General features: G+C 48.4%; 1 protein-coding gene across 1 annotated transcript in view; it reads right to left on the reverse strand.

The window, feature by feature from the left end:
- The window catches only part of CEMIP (cell migration inducing hyaluronidase 1), an 857,787-nt gene that overhangs the window by 365,471 nt on the left and 469,269 nt on the right, over positions 1–23,047 (reverse strand). The window lies entirely within an intron of this gene.

Consider the following 23,047-nt stretch of genomic DNA (forward strand, 5'->3'; position numbering starts at 1 on the left):
AGTTTAGAGGCATTTTGATGAATTAAAATGCAAATCACCAGCAGCAGCATAAGTAGCAGAAACAAAACAGTCAAATGAAGGAAGGAAATATATTTACAAACATGTATTCTTATATCACTTTCAATTAGTTATATAGAAAAGCAAAAACCTCAAGCACATTGGCCCTCATTGTTAGTGGCTCATTAAAATCCCTTCAATTTACACCACCGCCCCTTGGAATTACTGTTACTGGGGGTCTCAGAAGTGACAGGGATTATAAGATTTTAGGAAATAATCGGTGGAAAAAAATTTTCAATGCTGCTTCAGAAAGTCCGGGCCCGACACACAAAAAAAATCACACTTTGGATTTGGTCTTCGGTACTAGGAGCTCTGTAGACAGCATGGAAACCTTACCTCACCTTTGGTCTGGCCTCTACCTTCTCAAATTCACTTTGAATTTAAAATCCCAGAGTCCTCGGCCCAAGTTAGCTACATGGCACCTCAATTTAAATACCTTTGGAGTAAACTTGCTTAACTCTATTTCCATAGGGTATTGCCCGTAAATAAAGTTAGCTGAAAACGAGTTAGACCTTCTACTCCTTGGGATACTACTTCACTCTCCGAAGCAAAACTTGGGTGTAAGAAGTTAGAAAGAAAGAGTGTGGCTTCCATTACTTTGAAGAGAAAATAAATAAGATATGTAACCCGCTGTAACATAGGGGCTATGAGATGGAACCTTATCCGAACTGCTGGTTAAAATGGGTTGACTCATTTAATGTACTCTTTACTCCTGGGATGAGCGACTCTGGCCTTATTGAAGCTCTACCTGGACCAGGTTCGGCACTCTGATTAGGTCATTTTGAAAACCTGACTCTGGAGTAATTTACCGCTTTTACAACCTCTACCAGGTCTGGATCTCCCTTCGATCCTATTCTGCCTAAGTTTGGGATTATGGCAGGACTGCTCTCTATCAGCCAATGTTGGAAGATTGAAATTACTCCCTTGATAGTGCCTGGTCCAGACAGAGTGGAAATGTGATGTTATTATCCTTCTGCTAAAAAACCTAATGTAGATCCAAATACTCTCTCTCTTTCGCCCATCTCTCTTCTTCCTTTTGCAGTTAAGATGTTGGATAGGCACTGCAATTTCTTAATTTTTTTTTTTTGGGAAAAAAACGATGTACAGTCTGAATTTCGACGGGAACACAGTATGGAAACCGCTCTTTTGACTGTTTTAGACGATCTAAGACTGTCAGAAGACATAGCTCAAACTATTGCATGAACTCTTTTATATATGTCTGCTGCTTTCCATACTGTCTCTCATCCATCCCTCTATTCAGATTCACTGAGGCCAGAATTGGCAGGACAGCACACCAATGATGTAAATCTAAAAAGGAGTAGGGAGCACATTACCTTGCACACAATTAGCCCAGATACATTGTGGGGAAATGCAGTGCATGATAACAGCCACTTTAGTTGAAAGTCCATAGTATTCACCATTGTTGGTGTAGCCAGTGCTGTGTATCTCTAGACATGTGTTTCAGGATTGTTGTCCTTCTTCAGTAGAGACCAACACATGAAAATTGGAGGTGCTGGCAGTGGTGTTTACAGTTTTCTGAGGTTTTCATACCAATGTTGTAAATCTTTTACTGAAAGACAGATGCCAAGCAGTCTACTTTCCTCTGTTTATGTCAGTTTTCTGGTCTTTGTGTCTAGGTGTTCCAAAGGGGTCTGCCCATGGCCCTACCCTGTTCAATATTTATACCTGTCTTCTGCTACTTTAGTCAGGTCCTTTGGGGTCACCTGCATGAATTACGACGACAAAACCCAACTGATCATTGCTTTGGACAGAACAGAATTTCCCTTGCTTGAGTCATGCCATCATTGCATGACAGTAGTCTCCTCCAGGTTGCAACTCAATTTCCTGAAATTTAATTCAGATGAGAGTGATGTCTTTTAGATTTTCCACACTGCTCCGGCTAGACTTTTTCTAATGATGTTTTTATGGCCTTCTCCTGCTCTGCATCTCCCAGAAAACCTGGATGAGAATCTGACTTTGAAAAGACGGCCTATCACTTGAGAATGTCCTGTTTTCTTTGGCTAAAGGTATTAAGAAAGATTGTCCCTCTTCTCCCATCCTCTGCCCACCTTATTGTGGTCCAGACGAATATTCTTAGTCATTTGGACTACTGTAATTCTCTTTTCCTAGATACACTGATGAGCATAGTAAGCAAACTCCAGTCTATATCCAAAATGTTGCAGCCAAATTAGCCCTTGGCCTTCCCAGGCCCGCCTCTTCTTCCTCTGCCATGAATAGGCTTTACTGGCTACCTGCTCAAAGAGGATTACTTTTAAATCCCTCTGAATTGTTCACTGAGCCCTATACCACTCTGGCCTATTCAATTAGAGAAACAAATTCAATATCTATATTCCAAGTCGGCCACTTTGTTCTCAGGATTGCGCCCTCATACTAGTCCCTCTAGAGCCCGCTCTGACAGTTGGGCTTTCTCAGTCAAGGCTGCAAGAATGTGAAACTCCACGCCATTCCGATTACAATGTGGACACCTCCATCACACCTGCACTTTAGAAAGACTCCTCAAAACTGGCTCTATAGCTTGTAACTCCCAATAGTTCCTATGTTTTCATTTAATATGTTATGGTCAGTCTACAGGACTGGGTTTGTTTGATAGATGCTAATTAGTATATGTCGGCTTACGGACTGTTTTTTTCTTGGGGACTTGTCTTTTTTGACTGGTCTGATAGGTTGCTCTTTCTTTTGGTGTTTTTCTCTTGATTCCACTCCATGTAGAGCAGTTGTAAGTTTTTCAGCTCTAATAAAAGAGAGAGGGACCCCAAAACCAAAGGGATAGGGTTCCACAATTGACACAAGTCAAAATATAATTCCTTTGGGCGAATTACCGTAGAAAAACAAATTCTTACAGACAGACACATATAAACTCACCAATATCAAATCATAACAAGGAAGCAATATAAACAATATTAAAAAATGGTGAAAACACTATAATAAAAGTCGATCTGGACAGTTTATTAACATACACTATATTTTGTTTGCCGTTTCGAGCCTTGTATTCCAACACGGTAATTCGCCCAAAGGGAATTCGCCCAAAAGGAATTATATTTTGACTTGTGTAAGTTTTTCAGCGCCAGGACACCTTTAAGCTGCTAGCGCATTTAGAAACTATTAACATAAACATTCCTGCAGTGTTTCCCCAGTGTTTGAAACAGAGATCAATCTCTGTGTGAAAGGAAATCAATTTACAACTCCAATTACAGTCCCCATTGAAATTAACAGGCCACTCATAACGAAGGCATTTGTAGCATATTTCACCAATAGACTAAGTATCAGCAACTGTTATTTCTTAGAATAGCTTTCAATGTGTGTTCTCTTTAAGGAACCTGCTATTCTTCAGTTTAGACACTGAAAGTGTTATCAACGTACCATTAGCAGTCCCAAACAAACAGAGAGCACAAACAAACAAAAAACATTACCATCCCCATAATACTTAGGGTAGACAATGCATTAATTAAAGTAATAACAAGGTTATTTGCGTTGTTTGATGTTGTTTTCATCCCAAAATGGGGGTGTACACCCTGAATATCGACACCAGAATATCGGTGGCACCCAATATTGAGGAGAAAATATTTAAAATAAACTATCAACAGCTAAGTAGGTCTAGATTTTCTATACCTTCCTCCACTTATATGTACCTTTCTGATATTTATATATATATATCTTTAAGGTACGTGGATGTGGAGTTGGAAAGAGCAAATCTATACTTCCCCAAGTGCATTAACCTTTCAATATTCTTGTATTGTGGGCGTGGGCGTTCAACATTGAGCAGTAAAATCCAAAATGAAACTGAGAAACTCTATAATTACCTGCTTTAGAAGATGTCGGGAAATAAAAAAAAAAGTGCATTTTTTTGTAGGAAATTATTGTCATTTAGAAGTTCTTTTTGTTCTTTTACAACAAAGAAGTGCAGCGACCATGACATTAAAAACCCAGGATATTGTGCCGGTCAATGATGTTGCACTCTTTAAGCTTAGACTTCCTGATTCCTTTCCTGATTGTCAGATCCAGTAGCCGTATACTGAAGCGTTTTGCTGGGTGGACATGTAAAATGTTAGCTTTCGTGACTAAGAAGGACATAGTCATAGTCTGGAGGGTACACAGACAAAATATCGAGTTTTAAATTTCGATATACAATTATATCGAAGTTTAAATATCGATGGGACAAAATATCGAAGGTAAGTAATATCGACAGTCTTAATATCGATATTAGTATGATATCAGTAATATCGAAGTTTTAAATATCGATGTCAATAATATCGAAATAAATAACTTTGATGTTACTAATATCAATTTTTAAATAAATTTAGTGTATATTATATTGTATTTATTATGTTTTATTATTTATTTTTAATGTAATTTAATTAAATATTGTCTTTTACTACTGTAGCGGGTTGTGGGTTTATAGGGGAATAGGGTGGGAAGTAATTTAATTATGTTAAATTAATTAATAATTAGTAGGAATTATTAATTAATTATTCGAGAATTAATTTTGATAAATATGTTCTGTAGCGGGTTATGGGTTTATAGGGGAATAGGGTGGGAAGTAATTTAATAATAATTAATTAATTATTATATGTTTGTAAATATTTTAATTAATAATTAATTGGTAATTCATTTATATTAATTAGTTAATTAATTAATATAATTTTGTACATATTTTTAATTATTAATTAGTTAATTACATTAATTAGAGTAATTTTTTATATATAAAATTTTTTGTTATTCTTAATTAATTGGGAAAAAATAATATTAATTATTAAATTAAATTAATTACAGCTAATGTGCTAATATATTTACTTTATTGTTAATTAATAATTAATTGGTAATTAAATAATATTAATTAATTTTGGGTAAAGGAGTATTTTTAAGGTTCGGGGTCAGTTTTCAGTTTTTGGGTAAAGGGGTATTTTTAGGGTTCAGGGTCAGTTTTCAGTTCTTGGGTAAAGGGGTATTTTTAGGGTTCAGGGTCAGTTTTCAGTTTTTGGGTAAAGGGGTATTTTTAGGGTTCAGGGTCAGTTTTCAGTTTTTTGGTAACAGTATTTTTAGGGTTCAGGGTCAGTTTTCAGTTCTTGGGTAAAGGGGTATTTTTAGGGTTCAGGGTCAGTTTTCAGTTTTTGGGTAAAGGGGTATTTTTAGGGTTCAGGGTCAGTTTTCAGTTTTTGGGTAAAGGGGTATTTTTAGGGTTCAGGGTCAGTTTTCAGTTCTTGGGTAAAGGGATATTTTTAGGGTTCAGGGTCAGTTTTCAGTTTTTGGGTAAAGGGGTATTTTTAGGGTTCAGGGTCAGTTTTCAGTTCTTGGGTAAAGGGATATTTTTAGGGTTCAGGGTCAGTTTTCAGTTTTTGGGTAAAGGGGTATTTTTAGGGTTCAGGGTCAGTTTTTGGGTAAAGGGGTATTTTTAGGGTTCAGAGTCAGTTTTGGGTTTTTGGGGTACAGGGATAGTTTTAGGGTTCAGGGTCAGTTTGGGGTTTTTGGGGTACAGGGATATTTTTAGGGTTCAGGGTCAGTTTTGGGTTTTTGGGGTACAGGCGTACAGGGTAAAAATAAAAATAATTTACATTAAATCAATTAAATGAAATTAAAAAAAAGAAAATTACATTAAATTATTAAGTGTTTTATTTATTTTAAATGTATATGTATAAGTTTTAATTTTGTTTTAATATTTTTATTTAATATTTGTAAAATTATATGTATTTTTTTTTCAAAACCGTGTTTATTAAGAGTTCAATCAAGATTCAGGACAGCCCTCCACAGTCAGGAGGAGACTGTCAACAACACAGACAGAGAAAGGCATGATAGTGAACTCAGAGTTTTACGGAAACAAAGGGGCACGCCCCTAAACCCCCCAGCCCACCCATTCCCAACAGCATCCCCCAACACCCCTTCCAACTACCCACCCCTTATCCCACCCTAACCCAGTGCACGTGATCGCTAGTCAGCAACAGGAGACGGAAGCAATGTCAGAGTTGGCTAATAGCCTAGGGCCCGGGGTCCACATCAAGGGCCAGCACATCATCAATGTCAGCTGGGGGATCGAGGTCCAGACCCCTGTAGTCCGCCCACCGCTTCCAGATCTTATAGTGTTTCCGGGGGCACCCCCTGGCCTCAAACACGGGTAATTCTAAACCCATCAGATAGTCTAAACCTGCCTTCCACGCACTCAGGGGGGGGGCACGTTCGCACTTCCATGCTTGGGCCAGGTCACGCTTAGCCACCACTAGTCCCAGCAGCAGTAGGTGGCGCTTGTAAATGTTACCCCCAACATTTTCCAGAATATGAAGGAGGCCCAGCCTAGGGGTACGGGGAACATCCCACCCCAGCACTTCCGACAGGCAGTCCCACACACCCGCCCAGAATCGGGTCAGCCTCTCACAGGACCACACGGTATGGAAAAGCGTCCCCCTCTCAGCACCACACCTCAGACATTCAGGGGCAGCTATGAGGCCCGCACGCCACAGCCGCTCCCTAGTATAATAGGCCCTATGGAGGTATTTAAATTGAATGAACCGAAGACGGACGGCTATAGCTGCACTCCGAGGGGATTCGAGGGCCTCCCGCCAGTCATCATCATCCAAGGGGCCAACATCATTCTCCCAGGCGGCCTTCAAAGTCGAGAGGGAGGGGGAGCAGTTGACGACCAGGGAGCGGTATATCTGAGAGACTTTCTTGTCGCCCAGGTCGCCCATAAACAATTTAGCCTCAATAGGACTAAAGTCGGGGAGCTGTTCCAACCCCACTAGGCTGGGGCCAAGGGCATGTCGGAACTGAAGATAGCGAAAGAATTGGGACCTGGACAAATTATACTCGGAGCTAAGGTCCTGGAAGGACTTAAGCGTGGTTCCGTTGAGAACATTACCGAGGGACGAGATCCCGATCGCGTCCCAGCCGCTGAACCCGGACAAGGAGGCCAGCTCTGGTAGTAGACCGTTATGCCACAGCGGCGTCTCGGCCGTCAGCCTGCCCCACCACCCCATGCGGCGCAGAGCCTGCCGCCAGATCGCGAAGACCACCTGGGTGACCCTTGGCAAGGCCCTCCTCCGCCTGGCCGAGTACAGCAGGGTGTGGAGAGTGGCACCGCCCATCAAGGAGTGTTCCAGTGCATAGGCCGGATCGCTACGATCCCCGTACCACCACTCGTTGAGCACTAGAAGGTGGGAGGCCTGGTAATACGATAGCAGGTCCGCGGACGCCAAGCCGCCACAGTAGGTAGAGAGGAAGCAGGTACGCAGTGCCACCCTAGAGGCACCCCCGGCCCACAGAAATCTGCCCAGCACCGAGTTGACACCACGGAACCACTGCGGGTCTATTTTATACGGGTGATTCTGTAGTTGGTAGAGGAGCCGAGGCAGGGCCACCATTTTGAAAATAGCCGACCGGCCATAGATATTGAGGGGCATACGCGTCCAGGTCTTAACGTCAACCTGGACCCTGTCCCACACCGGCTGGATGTTACGATTCCACGCCACAGCAGGCGAGGCCGAGAGGTAAACGCCCAGGTACTTCATGCCGTCGACCGCCACCTGAAGAGACGCAGCCCACTGGCAACTCACCGAGGCACCCCCCAGAATCCACAGGGTTGACTTGCGAGGGTTAAGAAAGAGCCCCGACGTCTGGCCGAACTCCCGCATTATGTCGAGTACACGAGGCCCTGTACGGTGTAAGTCGGTCATGAAGAAGAGCACGTCGTCCGCATATAGGGCAATGCGGTCCGAGTGGCCAGACCCCCACACAAAGCCCCGATAGAGCGCGTCTTGGCGCACTCGGGCGGCCATAGGTTCCATGGCCAGCGCGAAGAGGTACGGGGAGAGGGGGCACCCCTGACGAGTGCCCCTGGCCACGGGGAATCGCGCGGAAATCGCCCCAGAGACGCGCACAGAAGCGGTGATATCGGTATAGAGTAGCTTTACATAGGAGACGAAAACCGGACCCAGGTTCAGTAGTGGCAGGAGGGTAAGGAGGTAGGTCCAGCTGACCGAGTCAAAGGCACTATCTATGTCAGCCAACAACAGCGCCGCCTGGTCCCCAGTCGTCCCGATCGCGTCAATCGCCGCCTGCGCCCGCCGAATGTTGTGTCGCGTCGCCCGGTGCGGCATGAATCCCGCCTGATCCGGGTGGACAAGAGCCGATATGTGAGGAAGCAGGCGATTCGCAAGCGCCTTGGCCAGGAGTTTGGCTTCAAAATTAATAAGGGAGATGGGTCGGTAGGACTCGTGGCGCTCGGGGGGTCTACCCGGCTTTTGAAACACCACAATCTCGGCGTGACGCCAGTCCGGGGGGAGGCTACCCCGCTCCCGAGCCAGTTCCAGTGCCCGCCTGTAATGCGGCCCAAGCTGCAGGTGGAATTTCCGGTAGAATTCACTGGGGAACCCACTAGGCCCAGGTGCTTTACCCGCATTGAGTTGACCCAGCGCGTCACCCAATTCCTCAGCTGTCAGGGGGAGATCCAGGGCATCGCGGACCTCATCAGGTACCGCTTGCGGGCGGACCGCCGCGAGGTACGCCTCAATGCCATCGGGGGAGAGGCTCTCGCGAGGGGCATACTGACGCTCGTAATAGCGCGCGAAGCTCGCAGCAAGGATCGAAGGGTCTGTCATTGCTACCCCCGCGCCGTCGACCAGCCCCGGTAAAGTGATCGGCTGAAAAGTCTGCTGACACAACCGGTGGAGCATGGTGCAGGACTTGTCGCCCCACTGGTACACCCTACTACGCGTAGCCAGCCACGCCTGGCGGGCCTCATCCAACAAGACCGAGGAGTAAGACTGTTGTGCTTGTAACAGCAGCCGCAGCGTCATATCATCGGCCGCCTCCCTGTGTCGTGCCTCCCGCCTTTCCACACTCTCTGCCGCAGTGGCAATACTTTCTTGTCGGGTCCGGCGAGCAGAAGCGCACCAGGCAATATCGACAGCCCTCATGGCGGGTTTCATGGCCTCCCACACTGTCACTGCATCTACCTCCTCCGTTAGATTGTCCCGCCAATAGTGGGCGATCGCACTGCGCAAATGCCGAGAATAGCCCGGTTGCTGCAGGTGCCATGTAGACATCCGCCACCTGAATGGTTGGCGCGCCTTGCAAAGGTCAATTTGAACCGCCACAGGGGAGTGGTCGGACAGCCCGCGAGGCCGGATCGCCGCCCCCTTTACTCTGTCAAGGAAGGTCCCCGGTACAAATACACAGTCTAAGCGTGAGAGGGAGCCATGCACAGCAGACACATAGGTGTATTCTCGTCTCTCTGCATGAAGGTGTCTCCACACATCCACCCATCCAAGGCCATCAATCATTGCACTCAGCTTCGTAGGCGAGGCCGCAGCCGCGACCCCCTGCCTCCTCTGCCTGTCCAGAGCCACATCCAACACATCGTTCCAGTCGCCACCAATTACCGCCAAAGAACGGGGAAGTTCGGCCCACAGGGTAAACAGTCGCTCCGCAAGGGCCCACTGCAGCGGGGGAGGGGCATACACACTACCAAGGATTACGGGCTCCACACCAATCTTCCCTTGCACAAACACAAACCGGCCCTGCGAATCGAGCCACTGACGCTCATGGGTATAAGCTAGCCGTTTATGAACCAGGATGGCCACCCCCCTCGAGCCCCTGGCAAACCCTGCATGAAACACCTGGTGGAAGCCAAACCTCTGTAGGCTCAGAGCCTTCGTACCCAGCATGTGCGTTTCCTGGAGGAGGAGCACGTCAGCCAGGTCCCTTTTTGCCCAGCGGAGCACAGCCCCCCGTTTGATCTTGTCCAGGAGCCCCCGGACATTCCAACTCAGTATGCGCATGAGAGCAGTAGATGGCACAAGTCGTGGGGCGTCAGCCATTGTCCCAATGGGTCCGTGTCCACAATCCCCGCAACCCAACCCAAGCTCCCAGCCCACCAGCCGCCGACAGCATACGAAACACGTGCATCCCACAGAACACATTCCCAACCCCCGCTACCCCACTAGTCCCAACCCGATCCCCCAACAACCAAACACCCCAGAACCCCCCTCCCCCACCCCAATACCTCAATAAACAATGAAGCATCTGTCGCCGTATACGGTACTTCAGACCCAAAACACAGCGTCTAAAGCCAGTCATACCAATGGATCCCAACTAGTCCCCCCTTAAAACCAACCAGGCACACTCCCAGAACCACCCCCCAACCCCATCCGGAGGAGGCAGCCCATAAAGTGCACCCCGAACCCACTCCAGGGAAACAGCAACATCAGTAGTAAGGCACCACAAACCAAGGGGTGTCAGACCGCAAGCGTCCACACCCCCACCAGGAAAGGAGTCAATACTGCACCAGTCAACGGCTGCTCCATCGGCCAGAGTTCAGCAGCCACGGGGTAGGGACATCGATGAGAGGCCGCCAGTAGGTAGCCCCGGCCTGCGACAATCCTGAGTCTTCGCCAGGCTATTCTGTGTCAGGTTGTGTGTCCCCCAGCAAGGGATCCCGGGACAGGGACCTCCGTCGGGAGCGGGATTTGCGATGGCGCTTTCCCTTGGCAGGCGGGTCGCTCCGGTCCGGCGAGGAGCCACGTGGCGACCCGGAGTGCAACCCCGGCTGGACGTGTGGGCGAATCCTGACAGTTTCATCAGTCCAATTGAAGACGGCCTCCGGTGTATCGAAGAAGAGAGTCTTTGAGTTGAAGACCACCCGGAGGCGAGCCGGGTACAGCAGCGAATACTGGATCTTGAGACCTCGCAGCTTGGCCTTTGCCTCCAGAAAGGAATGCCTCTGCTGGTGAACCAGTTTGGTGTAATCAGGGAATATCATAATCTTATGGTTGTCATAGAGCAGCGTGTCCTTGAGCCGCGCTTCCCGGAGAATAACATCCCTGTCGTGAAAGTTAAGGAGCCTTGCGATGATCGGGCGAGGTCGCTCCCCAACCGGCGGTTTCTGCGTCAAGGTGCGATGCGCGCGCTCCACCACAAAGCAGCTCGACAGGGCGTCCGGGGGCAGCCAGCTCTCCAGCCACCGAGACAGGAAGACATCCATGGGCCCTTTCTCACAGTCCTCCGGAAAGCCAACAAAGCGCAGGTTGTTCCGTCGCGCCCGCCCCTCGGCATCTTCCACCCGCAGTGCCAAGCCTCGTTGAGTCTGTTCCATGTCGGCAATCTTCTTCTTAAGGACGTCAACATCACCCTCTACTGTCGTGACCCTGGTCTCCGTCTCCGTTATGCGAGCGACTGCGTTGCGGAGGTCCTGGCGCAGAAGCATCACATCGGCTCCCACCGCTCCAATTTTCGCATCTAACATATCACGGGACTGGTTGATGGCCGTCAGCAGCGCCGCGTTGTCCGGTCCAGCACTCTGGCCCCCACCAGCTGCTCCAGCACTCCCACCGGGGCCGGTAAATTTGTCGATTGGCCCAGTCTTTGTGGCGGCCGTGCCCCTGGTCATGGCGGCGGCAAAGGCGATCTACCAGTAGCACGCACCTGTAGGGGGGTCGCACCGCTCGAGGGTCCCTCGCTCAGGCCCCAGCCGGGGCGGCCGAAGCACACCAGTCCACTCAGGATCTCGCCGTCGCCGAGCCGTCGGTCACAGGGAGGGACTCAGGTCGTGCAGCCCCGCCAGATCCCAGCGCATGTAAGCCTCTCCCCAGGTGTCCGACTCCTCCGATCTATGCCAGTGGAACCTGCGAGCCCCAGTGTATGCAGGGGCACAATGATCTGCACCTGCTCCTGCACAGCTCGGCGGTCCCCACAGCGGGCCGGCGCCCGGTCCACACCGGTCTCACCGGCACCCCCGGCTCGTCACGGGCACTGGCCGCCCCCGCCCGACTCGCCTCGGTCCACGAGGGCGGAGGGTGCGGCGCGCACCAACGGCCTGGCACCGCGGTTGGCTGCAGTGAAGAGCGCCGTGCCCGCCGGCAGCAGAATGCGCCAAAGGATGTAGGGCGCTGCAGGCGCCAACAGCGGAGGGTCCCAGGATCAAGGGGTCCACGATGTGCGGGGGCCGCCAAACTCGAGGCCCCGGCTCCGCCGAGGTCAGGAAGGCCGCAGCTCCGCCAAGGCTCCCACAGAGGCACGGGCCCCCACCGCTGGCAATGTGGGGAGAGATAGGGCACTCCTCGATGGGCCGCCGGTAGTGGGTAGCCCTGGAGCGCCGTCTGGGAGCGGCGCCGTCTGCCCCGGGTCCGACCCGGGCACGCCAAAATTGAGGCCCCGGCCTGTCCGACGGGCACCAGGCCGCTCGCTTCACCCACTCGCCTCTTCGCGCCAGGTGGTCTCCGCGCTTCGTGTCGGGCACCGGACGGCTCCCAGCGACGTCCGCTCGGGTCTCCTCGGTCGTGGTGCACTCCGTAGGGTTCAGGGACCAGGATAACGCCAGGATAAGTGTCGGGCCGGCGGGAGCTCTAGCAAGCCACGTCCGCCATGATCGCCCGCTAAGCCACGCCCCCAAATTATATGTATTTTAAAATTATTTTTACATTATTATTAATACATTTAAAAAAACGATATTTTTAATTTCGATATTTTTGTACTACGATATTATTTTTTCGATATTTTTGTACTTACCTTTATGAAGATATGACTCCGATATTTTTGATGTCGATATTTTTGTGCCGACATTTTTGTATTTCGATATTCTGTCTGTCGATATTATGTCAGACATTCAGTCTGGAGAAGCGGGAATGGGAAGCCGCCATGCCTGTTTAAGATGAGTGGGTTTGCACTACGCACCCCGCTTGATAATTCTCTATACGCACCCCGAAACGATGCTTCGCGTTGGGGACTATCTTAACTATTAAATTTGGTGTTCAGAAGGTTTTTTGCCGTTTGTACGAAGTTAATTCAATACATTTTTTCTGCCTCACTATTCTATATTACAAGCATCCCTAAATCTTAAACAGGCTTGAAAGTGGATTGTATTTCGTTTGTCTTCTTTGTGCCATTTTATTTTGCAAATTAATATTTACGATGCCGATTTGTTCTCCGTTGTGATTTTGCTGATGTATTGTGACTTGTTTGCTTTCTACTACATGGCTTAATCAGAGGCACCATTCACACAAGACAGCTGATGTTGTGATTAAGAACTTTATTTGTGGCCTGTTTACATTTAAGGTAAAGTGACACTGTCCACATACAGTGGCTTCTGTGCATACGGGTCTATCTATCTATCTATCTATCTATCTATCTATCTATCTATCTATCTATCTATCTATCTATCTATCTATCTATATATCTATCTATATATCTATCTATCTATCTATCTATCTATCATGGCTTTATCTAGAGCATTATAAGTATTGTGTACGTACAGGTATATCCAAGAAGTCAAAAATATACTGTGCAATTTTCCTCTGCCTCACTGGAAAAACACCAGCTATAATTTTCAAGACAGTATAACATTTTGAGATCTGGCTTTATGACACAGTTGTCAACAGGAAAACAGCTTAAAGCACCACTAAGAAGACAGGGGCGTTGGACCCTCCAACTTATTTGTTTCTTTGAGCACAATGTTATGTTATAGGTATTTATTTTGTTATGTTATGTTATAGGTATTTATTGTGCGCACAGCTGCTCCAGCAAAGGAGCGTCCTGGCGCCCTAACAAGGTAGAACATAGCACAACTCGGAACGAAAACAGATAGGGACAACTAAAAGGAGAAACTAAAACAGAAAGGTTTTAATGGCTTTCCGAAAAACATAAGATCCTCCAGCAGACGAATTTCCACCGGGAGGGAGTTCCAGATTGTTGCAGCTTTGACACAAAAGGATCGTCCACTGGCACGACAAAGCATGAACCGAGGGACCACGGCAAGAGCCTGGCCCAAGGAGCGCAGAGCGCGTGTCGGAACATAAAAGGACAGAAAATTGGACAAAATCTGAGGACCTATGCCCTTCAAAATTTTAAAAGTCAAGCAAAGGACCTTAAAATGTATTCTCTTCCTCACTGGTAGCCAATGCAAGGAGCGAAGGACATTGGAAACAGGACAGAATCTAGGCAGACCGACTATCGCTCTGGCTGTGGCATTTTGTACCCGCTGTAGGCAGGTAATTTCTGCCTGATTGGCCCCCACCAGGAGGGAGCTGGCGTAATCCAGGCGAGAAATAATTGTAGCCTGAATCACCAGCTGCCTAGTTGGGGCATCAAAAAATTTAAGAACAGGTCTTAAACCCCGAAGAACGCCAAAACAGCAGGCTGCAGTTTTCTTGGTATGGCCAACGAAGGTGAGGCCAGCGTCCAGCCAAACTCCCAGGTTTCTTAGTTCCGAGACCGGAGTCGGAGCTGGTCCCAGTTCTGAAGGCCACCATCTGTCACCCCAGCGCTCCACTCTCTTACCGACAATCATAATCTCTGTCTTGGTGGCATTAAGCTGGAGACAGTTCGCCGTCAGCCAGTTGGCCACCGCCTTCAGTCCATTCTGAAACCTGGGGGCGTCTTGTTCCGCATCCCCGCTGAGAGTAACCGCCAGCTGAGTGTCATCGGCATACGAGACCAAAGTCAGGCCCCACTGCCTAGCGACGTCAGCCAGCGGTCTCACGTACAGGTTGAATAACGTGGGGCTTAGCGAGGATCCCTGTGGAACCCCCATGGCCAGAGGCTGGAATTTGGACTGAAAGGGTGGGATAGCCACACAGAAAGAACGATTGTCGAGGAAGGAGCGGAACCACTGTAAAGCCTGTCCCCCAACACCAATCTCCTCTAGCCGGTGCAACAGAATGCTGTGGGAAACAGTGTCAAAGGCGGCGCTGAGGTCTAATAATACCAGCGCCGCCGTCTGACCAGCATCCAGCACCGCACATAGGTGCTCTACGATGGCAAGAAGGGCCGTTTCCGTGCTGTGCCCAGCACGAAAGCCATTCTGCGTAGGGTCTAAGGCATTGGTCCGGGCAAGATGTTCTGACAAGGCCAGGTTGACATGAGCCTCCGCAATCTTCGCCGGCCAGGGTAGTAATGATATAGGGGTCCAACGAAGGCTTCTTAATGATTGGAGAAACCACCGCCTGCTTCCATTTAATTGGAACCACACCTGAGTCCAGTGAGAGATTAACTAGGGAACACACTGCAGAGCGCCCCAGAAAGGACTGGTCTCTAAAAAGAGCGGGTCTTACTGGATCCGACGGAGAGCCAGATTTAATCTGCGAAGCAAATTTATTAAACCCCTCCAAGAGTAATGGGGGAAAAGAGTGCAGGACAGAGTGGCCTTGAACCCCATCTAGGACTCCCAGAACAGTCCCCGTACTGGGGAAGGCCCGGTAGATAACCTGGACCTTCTCCAAGAAAAAGGAAGCCAAGGACTCACAGTGGGAAGTGGACCCCACTGCCAGAGAGGAAGTCCTTTTCGCCAAAAGATCTTTAACTGCTTTGAATATGGTCTTGGACGGGTTCGAGCTGTTGAGGAATTCCGAGGCATAGAATGCCGCACGAGCTCTACAAATAGCTCGATGGTAAGTTTTGACGGAAGCAACATATGCGGCTTTCAAATCAGCCCCATAAGACTTCTGCCACGCTCTTTCCGCCTGTCTACAAATACCCTTCAAGGCACGTAGCGCACTATCATACCAGGGACTCGACTCTCTAGAGCTTACTTTACTCGAAACGATGGGAATCAGAGAGTCCAATGCCTTGGAGATCCAAGTACAAAACTGGTCATAGCCCGTTTCCACATTATCCAGAGGGCCTAGCGGCTCTTCCGCTAGGAGACGGTGCAGGTCGTCCAGCCTAAGTTTATTCCAGTGCCGCCTGGGGACCCTTCTGACAGATGGAGTGGGAGGGGTCTCAGGCAAAGGGTACCGAATGGTCACCAGAAAATGATCCGTCCACCCTAAAGGGAAGATGGACATAACCCTAGCCTCGTCCAAGTTGGTGAAGAAGGGGTCCAAAATGTGGCCCCCTACATGGGTGGGCTGGGATACCTGTTGGGAGAGCTGAAGAGCCTCTAAATCAGCTAGAATACTGCTCACCGTCGGGTTGGTCTGAATATCAAAATGCAGGTTCAGATCACCCAAGATGGAAAAGTTAGCACATCCAATGACTAGCGTACTAATAGCATCTGGAAATGTGTTTCTGAACACTACATCGCTACCAGGAGGAGGGTAGACAACCATTCCAGAGAGCGTAAACTGAGGGCTGATTAAGATCTTAAAAGAGGCGTTTTCGCAGCCAGCGATGTTGAGGCCGCTCCAATTACAGGTGAAACAGGACCTGACTATGAGGGCAATGCCACCACCTCTCGTAGGTCGATTCAAAGTGTACATAGAGTACTCAGGGGGACAGGCTAAGTTGATGATGGCCGCGTCCGCATCCTGAAGCCTGGTTTCTGTAATAGCGAAAACGTCAGGGGACTCATCCTCAATTAGGTCATAAATGGCTTGATGATGTTTAGCCACAGATCTGGCATTCAGATTCAGCACCCGCAAAGTGGGCACAGAGCCATTAACCCGGGGGGCGGATGAAGTGCCCCTCTGGTGGATAGACACCGGGGGGGTCAAGCATCCACCTATTGCAGGAACATTGATAAGACCACAGAGAGGATAGACAGGTGGTAACACACATCTTTGAACGGCCTGACCAATAGACCATAAACTCTCTCTAGTGTAAGTGAGCATCGCGACTCACGTAGAAATGTCTTACCTGACATGGTTCTCTTACCCGCAGCGCCCCGCACGGCCTTAGCGCGGACGGGCGCAGACGGGCAGGACTCTGGCACGACTCAGGCTAAGCGAAAGGCGACCCCGCTGCGCGATCCCGCTGCGCGATCCCGCTGCGCGGGGGGAGGAGCTTTAAGTAGGAGAACCTAGCTGGCTCCTGCGCAGTAGAGCGCACGTGAGTACTGGCGCCTGAACTGACCCCACACCACTCCAAGATGGAGCCGGAAATGGGCTCCCACCCCAGGAACCGGACCCGCTGAAGTAGCGATGCAGGACACGATTTAAGGTTGGATTGGACAGAAGCTATGTGGTTCTGCCTAGAAGTGTGACTTTTTGAGCTCTTGTTGGCTCCTCAATGTTTTCCACTCACCTAAAATGACAGCTGCATTCAAATGTAATGATCTGGCGACATGCAATGAGAAAGAACCATAGGTAATATAGCTATATACCATTGGCTGAAAGGGATTTCCGTCCGCTAAAACGGCCTCCGCATTCAAATCGGTTAAAGGAACTATCGAAGCTGTTGTTCAATAGCGTGACTCCAAATCCCTTGGCAGGCATATATCAGAGGGATGGCATGTCGTGGCTGGAGTTGGATTGTCAGGGTAGAGTAAATGTGTATGTAAGCACTGCACTCTTACCCCCGATGAGCTGAACAAAGCAGGACCATGAGAGCGGATGATGCCACAAGAGTGAACAGGAAGTGCCAGGGTAGAATGTGCCCTCCTAACTGCAGAACATAAAGAAACGGGAGATGATAGGTGAAGATGAGTGAGTAGCCCTATGTTCCTCCCGCCTTACAGAAGGGGTGGGTGGCAACTACAGAAAGGCACAATCTCTGAAGCCAGCTGAGGGCAGGACAGTGAGGTATTAACAAAATGACAAGTAATCATTGATTGTGATGAATGTGATACTTTTCCTCATGCACCTTAATTGAAATTAATAGATTTAATTAAAAAAATAGCTTGCACCTTTTCCAGACGTTATTTTTGGCTCTAACGAATGGTTGTTGGCACAAAGAATGTGGGTTTTCACTGCTTTAAGATGGGCACTATGCTTTTATGAAACTGTGTTCCAGGCTAAGAGCACGTGGGCCTGACCTTCCTTTATACTTCTTTGCAGCCAAGCATCAATCCAAGTTGGAGAGAAACTGCCCTCTGAACAAGTTATGAGTGACCCAGAGGAGGGGTTGCTCATTTCCCTGGCCATACCACTTGACTCGGCACAGGAGAGCTGCACAGGGGAAGACAGTCTCTGTCACGTTGGAGTTTGGCATAGAGTTGCAACGTGGGACTGATTGCAGGAGAATACACAGGAAATTGTTCCCTGCTGATTAGGGAGGGGGCCGGAGTCCCTCATCCACAGCCCATTGCCAGGCATAAATGTGTCAACTAATGTTGCAAAGTCATCCTGTGCCCTGGGCACCCCTCAACTTTTTGCTGACTGGAACTGGTGTTAACTGACTCTGACTGACCCTGGGCTCTGTTTAACTAGGCCGAGGGCCAGTGCCAAGCTAAAAGTAACACATTAGAATGCAGTTAAGACACCCAACATAGACTAGGATACACTATGGTATGGTGGCGTACCCCCTGTAATTGGCATGACCTACCCCATAAGACCCTAGTATGTAATAGGGCAGGGGATTGAAACTAACTAGAAGTCTCCAGTATCCTGGGGCAGGGCAGTTTAGAGGCCAGCAGATTTTCTGCACTAGCATGTGTGCAGTGCTGAAGCCTGAGGTCAGTTTAAAGGCATCCCTGGTGGCCAGGACAGCATTTAAACCTTAAATTGTGCCCAAACTCGACTTTGGGGGTAGGGGCACTTAAAATGAAAACCCTACCATGTTTTTGCATACTAGGGACCCCCAGGGTCACCCCTAGGTATCCCATGGGTGGGGGGTCAGTTATCTATAAGGAGCGCCCTTATAAAATGAGTTTTTTTATGCCTGGGTAAAGTGAAATTTTACATGTCACTCCCCATATTGTGTTAAAGAGCTGCTCAAATTCGACTTTGATGCTAGAAGAATTGGGTAAGGATAATCTGTATGATTCAGATCCCCTGAAGTCTCCCCTAGTTGCACAGGGGGTGGGGGTACTGTAGAAATTAGGGAAATACTTATTAAATATGGTTTTATAAGCCCTGGTTCTTGAAAAGTGGCCTAAGTCATTTTCCCCATTGCAAACCCCATGGCCGAAAGGTTAACATGGTAGGAAGTGATTGATTAATAAATATTGATAGGAGAGGACTAGCCGGACTATTCAAAGACTTCCCAGAACGGTAGTAGTAAATCCAACAATATTATATTGTTGAATTTCTCCTAAAATGTACATACAAGAAGTTATGAGACTTTCTTGTTTGTAAGTCCAAATTCAGACTTTCACTGGTCTGCCCTGATTGGTCAGAGTTAAGTGGATAAGCCAGGCTGCTGGGAGGGCTGTGTGCTGGTCTATAGGAATGCCAGGCCAGGAGGTGGGGTCATAAACTATGCTCTTCAAATGCAGAGGGGAGGCCTGGGTTTCAGTCCACTCTGACAGTCTTGACCCAGAGTCAGGACTAGGCTTAAGGAAGGTATGTGCAGATGGTAGGGGGAGAGTCCATGGAAATAAGACGTTCCAGGGGGTGTGTTTAACCAGCTCTTACCTCCTTGCTGGAAAATCAGCCATTATGGATTTGGAAGAATGATGCACTCTGGGATAAACTAATGCCACACTCCACAGGATGTGGTCATAACTATGAGGAGTTACCCTGCTCTCATTGGTCAGCAGTGACCTGGTGCTTGACCCAGAGAATTTTGAATAAGTATCTGAGAGGGGCAGAGCCCTCCAGATCTGCTGCTTGAAACTGAATAAAGCAAGAAATGCCCTGCTGAAAAAGCTTTTGCTGTGCAAGGAACTCTAAGGCCTGACCGCTGAAGACTGCACCAAGCGAAACTGCAGCCCTGTGGATTACCTTGCTGCCAAAGGACTCAAGAGTTGAACTCCATGCAAGCTACAGGTTAACAGAGCTCACCTGAACAGCCCCACAAAGAATTCAAAGCCTGGAGTACCAGTGGATTTGTAAGGGTTTTGTTCAAGTGGATTGCGGAATTGAAGTTTCACACTTTCAAGGACCCTCTTGGAGATTCCAGAACCTTGGATTGTGTGTTGGATACTTTGGGACCCGCAAGCAGAACGCCAGGAAGGTGTACTAACTGGACCCCGCTTGCTGAAGAAGGCGGCCCACTACAGTGGTGAGAATTCTTCAGAACAATATATAAAGGTGTGTCCCTGACAGAGAAAACACACTGACTTAAAGGGGTCCTCTTGGTTTCTAAGCACTAGAAGTGACTAATCTTAAAAAATTCATATCTCTGGTTCCCTACAGTGGATTATTTTCGTTTTGGTGTCATTTAAAAGATAAACATATTACCTATTTTTATAAATTGGTTTTGGATTTTTATTTTGTGTTGTGTCTCAATTATTTACTGAAATTATGTTTTTAAATGCTTTACATACCTGTCTTTGAAGTTAAGCCTGTCTGCTCGCAGCCACGTTACCAAGGGTTGAGCAAAGGAATACTTTTCTAAGACCTTTGCTGAATCCTATCATGTGCTAGTGGCCTTATTGCCAGTGACAGACCTGCATTTGCCCCTACCAATAACCCACTTTCCAACACATAAGGACACTAAAACACTACTGGACCTGTAGAAAACAGAAGAGGGAACACCTGTGCTGTGAAGACCTATAAAGAGACCTTAAAGACTGAGCATGCTCCCACTAGCACTGAGGACAGAGAAGTGGACTCCAAGAGACATATGGCTGACCTCCTGTTAATCTACAGGGACACAAGAAATCACTAGAAGCCCTTTTCCTGTAGAGCCCAGCTGACCATTTCCAACTGGGCATGCACTGAACCCTGCTGGTTTCTTTTGCTGGAGAGAGTCTTGACCCTCAAATACTGTTCTTAAGGTCCTGGGACATTGGCTATGTCGAATTTTTACTCCTCCTACCATCATTAAAATCCAGGACTTAGAGAAACTCTGTACTACCACGTCTATCCAACAAAGGTGCCTAGGAGCTCTACAGCCAAAGTCAACGGCTTCTCCGGGACCGCATCTAATGGCAATCCGCCGTTGTGGAGCCCTTCCTTTTCAGAGCTGAAGTCAGAAGCTAAAACTTCCAACCAGGACAAACCAGGTTTCTAAGTCCGACCAACACTTCATTGAGATTAGCCTTAAGTTGTGCCTAGGTCCCGGTGAATCGCAAAATCCACTTTCTCACACACTACATTTTTAAGTCTTGTCTAGACAGTGCATGCACTGTCTCTTCAAGACCTGTTTTCTATCATAGGGCTTAAAACTCACTAATTGATTACTACTGGTTAGCTTTCTTGTCACTTTCATTTGTTTGCTTTCCATTGGTCAGATCCCGTAGGCTTCCTTCCTCTTCGTATGGTTTTCCTTCCCCCGAGGCATCGCTGCATTACTGGTGTCTTTCCACTACTCATTGCTTTTAGGCGATACTTTTTTCTTTAAGTTTGTGTTGTGCACTCTACCAGAGTGTGACGTTTTCAGGTGGCTCCTTCATGTACTTCTCCTCCCCCTGTGTCCCTTCCTCCCTCATCTAGGTTGCATACCAGCACCACCTTCCCTCCTTACCCATGTTGTTGCTTGCCCCTGCCCACCCTCCCTTTTTTCATTGTTGAACATGTTGTTGCTTGCCTCCACCCTCCCTCTCTCCTTCTGTTATTGCCAGTACTGTTTATTGACCCCACTCTGACTCCCTCCTTCCATTGTTGCATGTCCCCATCCACCCTCCCTTCTTCTGTAGCTCTTGCCCACCCCAACCACCTACCTTCCATTGTTTCTCACCCCCACCCACCCTCCTTCCGTTGTTGCTCGTGTTGCTGCCTGTGCTGTTGCTCGATCCACCCTCTGTTGTACATGTTGCTCCCTAACTCACCCGTCCTCCATCATGTGCTGCCTGCATCCACACTCCTTGCCTCTGTCTTGCCTCCCCCCTCCAAGAAACAAAATAAAGTACTATGGCTTGTAGACGTGATGTATTGGTTTGCCAATGCTTGTTTTCCTTTGATTAAGTATTCCACAAGAGTGCATGCATTTTCAAACTGTCTCCCTCGTCTGCCACGCTCCATGTTGGTCTCTCTTTCCCAAGTTCTTCTCCCTCGCCCTTGTTGGCTTCCTCCCTTGTTGCCTATTCTTCTGTGTGCTTCCCCCAACAGCTCCACTTTCCTCTCTCTAGCCTATGCGCTTCTCTTTCTCATGCACATTACACGTTCCTTTCTCTTGACCCTTTGCCTCCCCTCGACCCTTCTTTTTTCGCCCTTTCGCCTTAGGTGCTGCTTTTGCCATCCAGTGTTGCATCACCCCTCATATTGCTTCCTTCCCCATCATGTTGCTTCTCCCACCAGTGCAACAACAAAAAAAAAAGAAAACGTGTTTCCTCACTTGTTTTTATTTTTTAGTTACCAATCCAACTTGGATCCATATGTAAAAAGAAAAAGAAATCTTGTGCCATGTTTTAGGAGGAAGCATTTGTGTTGTGCAAATAATCCAAAAAGAACATGGACGGACTGATCAATACAAGCAGCAGCCAAAATACCCTGTCACTGTGAAATGAAAAACAACGTGTTAGCACCCCTTTCCCAGATCACATCATTGGGCCAGCGGTGGGTGTAGTATGGAGGAACGCCTGTAACACGATTGTGATGCGTGCCGCCTTCGACAGGTGCAGCTCACACCGTAAGGGCAGCCAGTGTTTAAACTATGGCCAAAAGGCATCCATGACAGACCACTCTGCTTTCACAGACAAGGCACTCAAACTCAGGACAGTCCCTGAAAAATACGAATGTTATACGGATATTGTATCAATCAATCAGGAGTTTGTTAAAGCGCAACTACTCACCCGTAAGGGTCTCAAGGCGCTAGGGGCGGGGGGGTGCAGGTTCCATTCCATCAAGGAGGGGGTCTGTCGAAGAGCCAGGTTTTGAGGTTTCTTGAGAAGATGGGGAGCAATGTTGGACAACAACGCACACAACTGCAAGGAACTCTTCAACATCGTGAAAGAGCTTTCCAACCCCAGCGCAGGAAACAACGACATCACCCCATCGCAAGACCTCTGCAACTCCCTCGCCTCATACTTCCATAACAAGATCACGGACATACACAGCAGTTTCAACAACCAACCAACGCACACCACGACCGACCAGCCACCCCCCCCCCCACCACCACCCTCCACGCCTGGACCCCGATCAGCACCGAAGACACCATCCGCACGATGAACTCCATCCACTCCGGATCACCGACCGACCCCTGCCCTCACCACGTCTTCAACAAGGCCGACGCTGTCATCGCACCCCACCTGCGAGACATCATCAACACCTCCTTCGACACCGCCATC

The sequence above is a fragment of the Lissotriton vulgaris genome, chromosome 2_1 (assembly GCF_964263255.1).
Source record: "Lissotriton vulgaris chromosome 2_1, aLisVul1.2, whole genome shotgun sequence".
NCBI lineage: Eukaryota > Metazoa > Chordata > Amphibia > Caudata > Salamandridae > Lissotriton > Lissotriton vulgaris.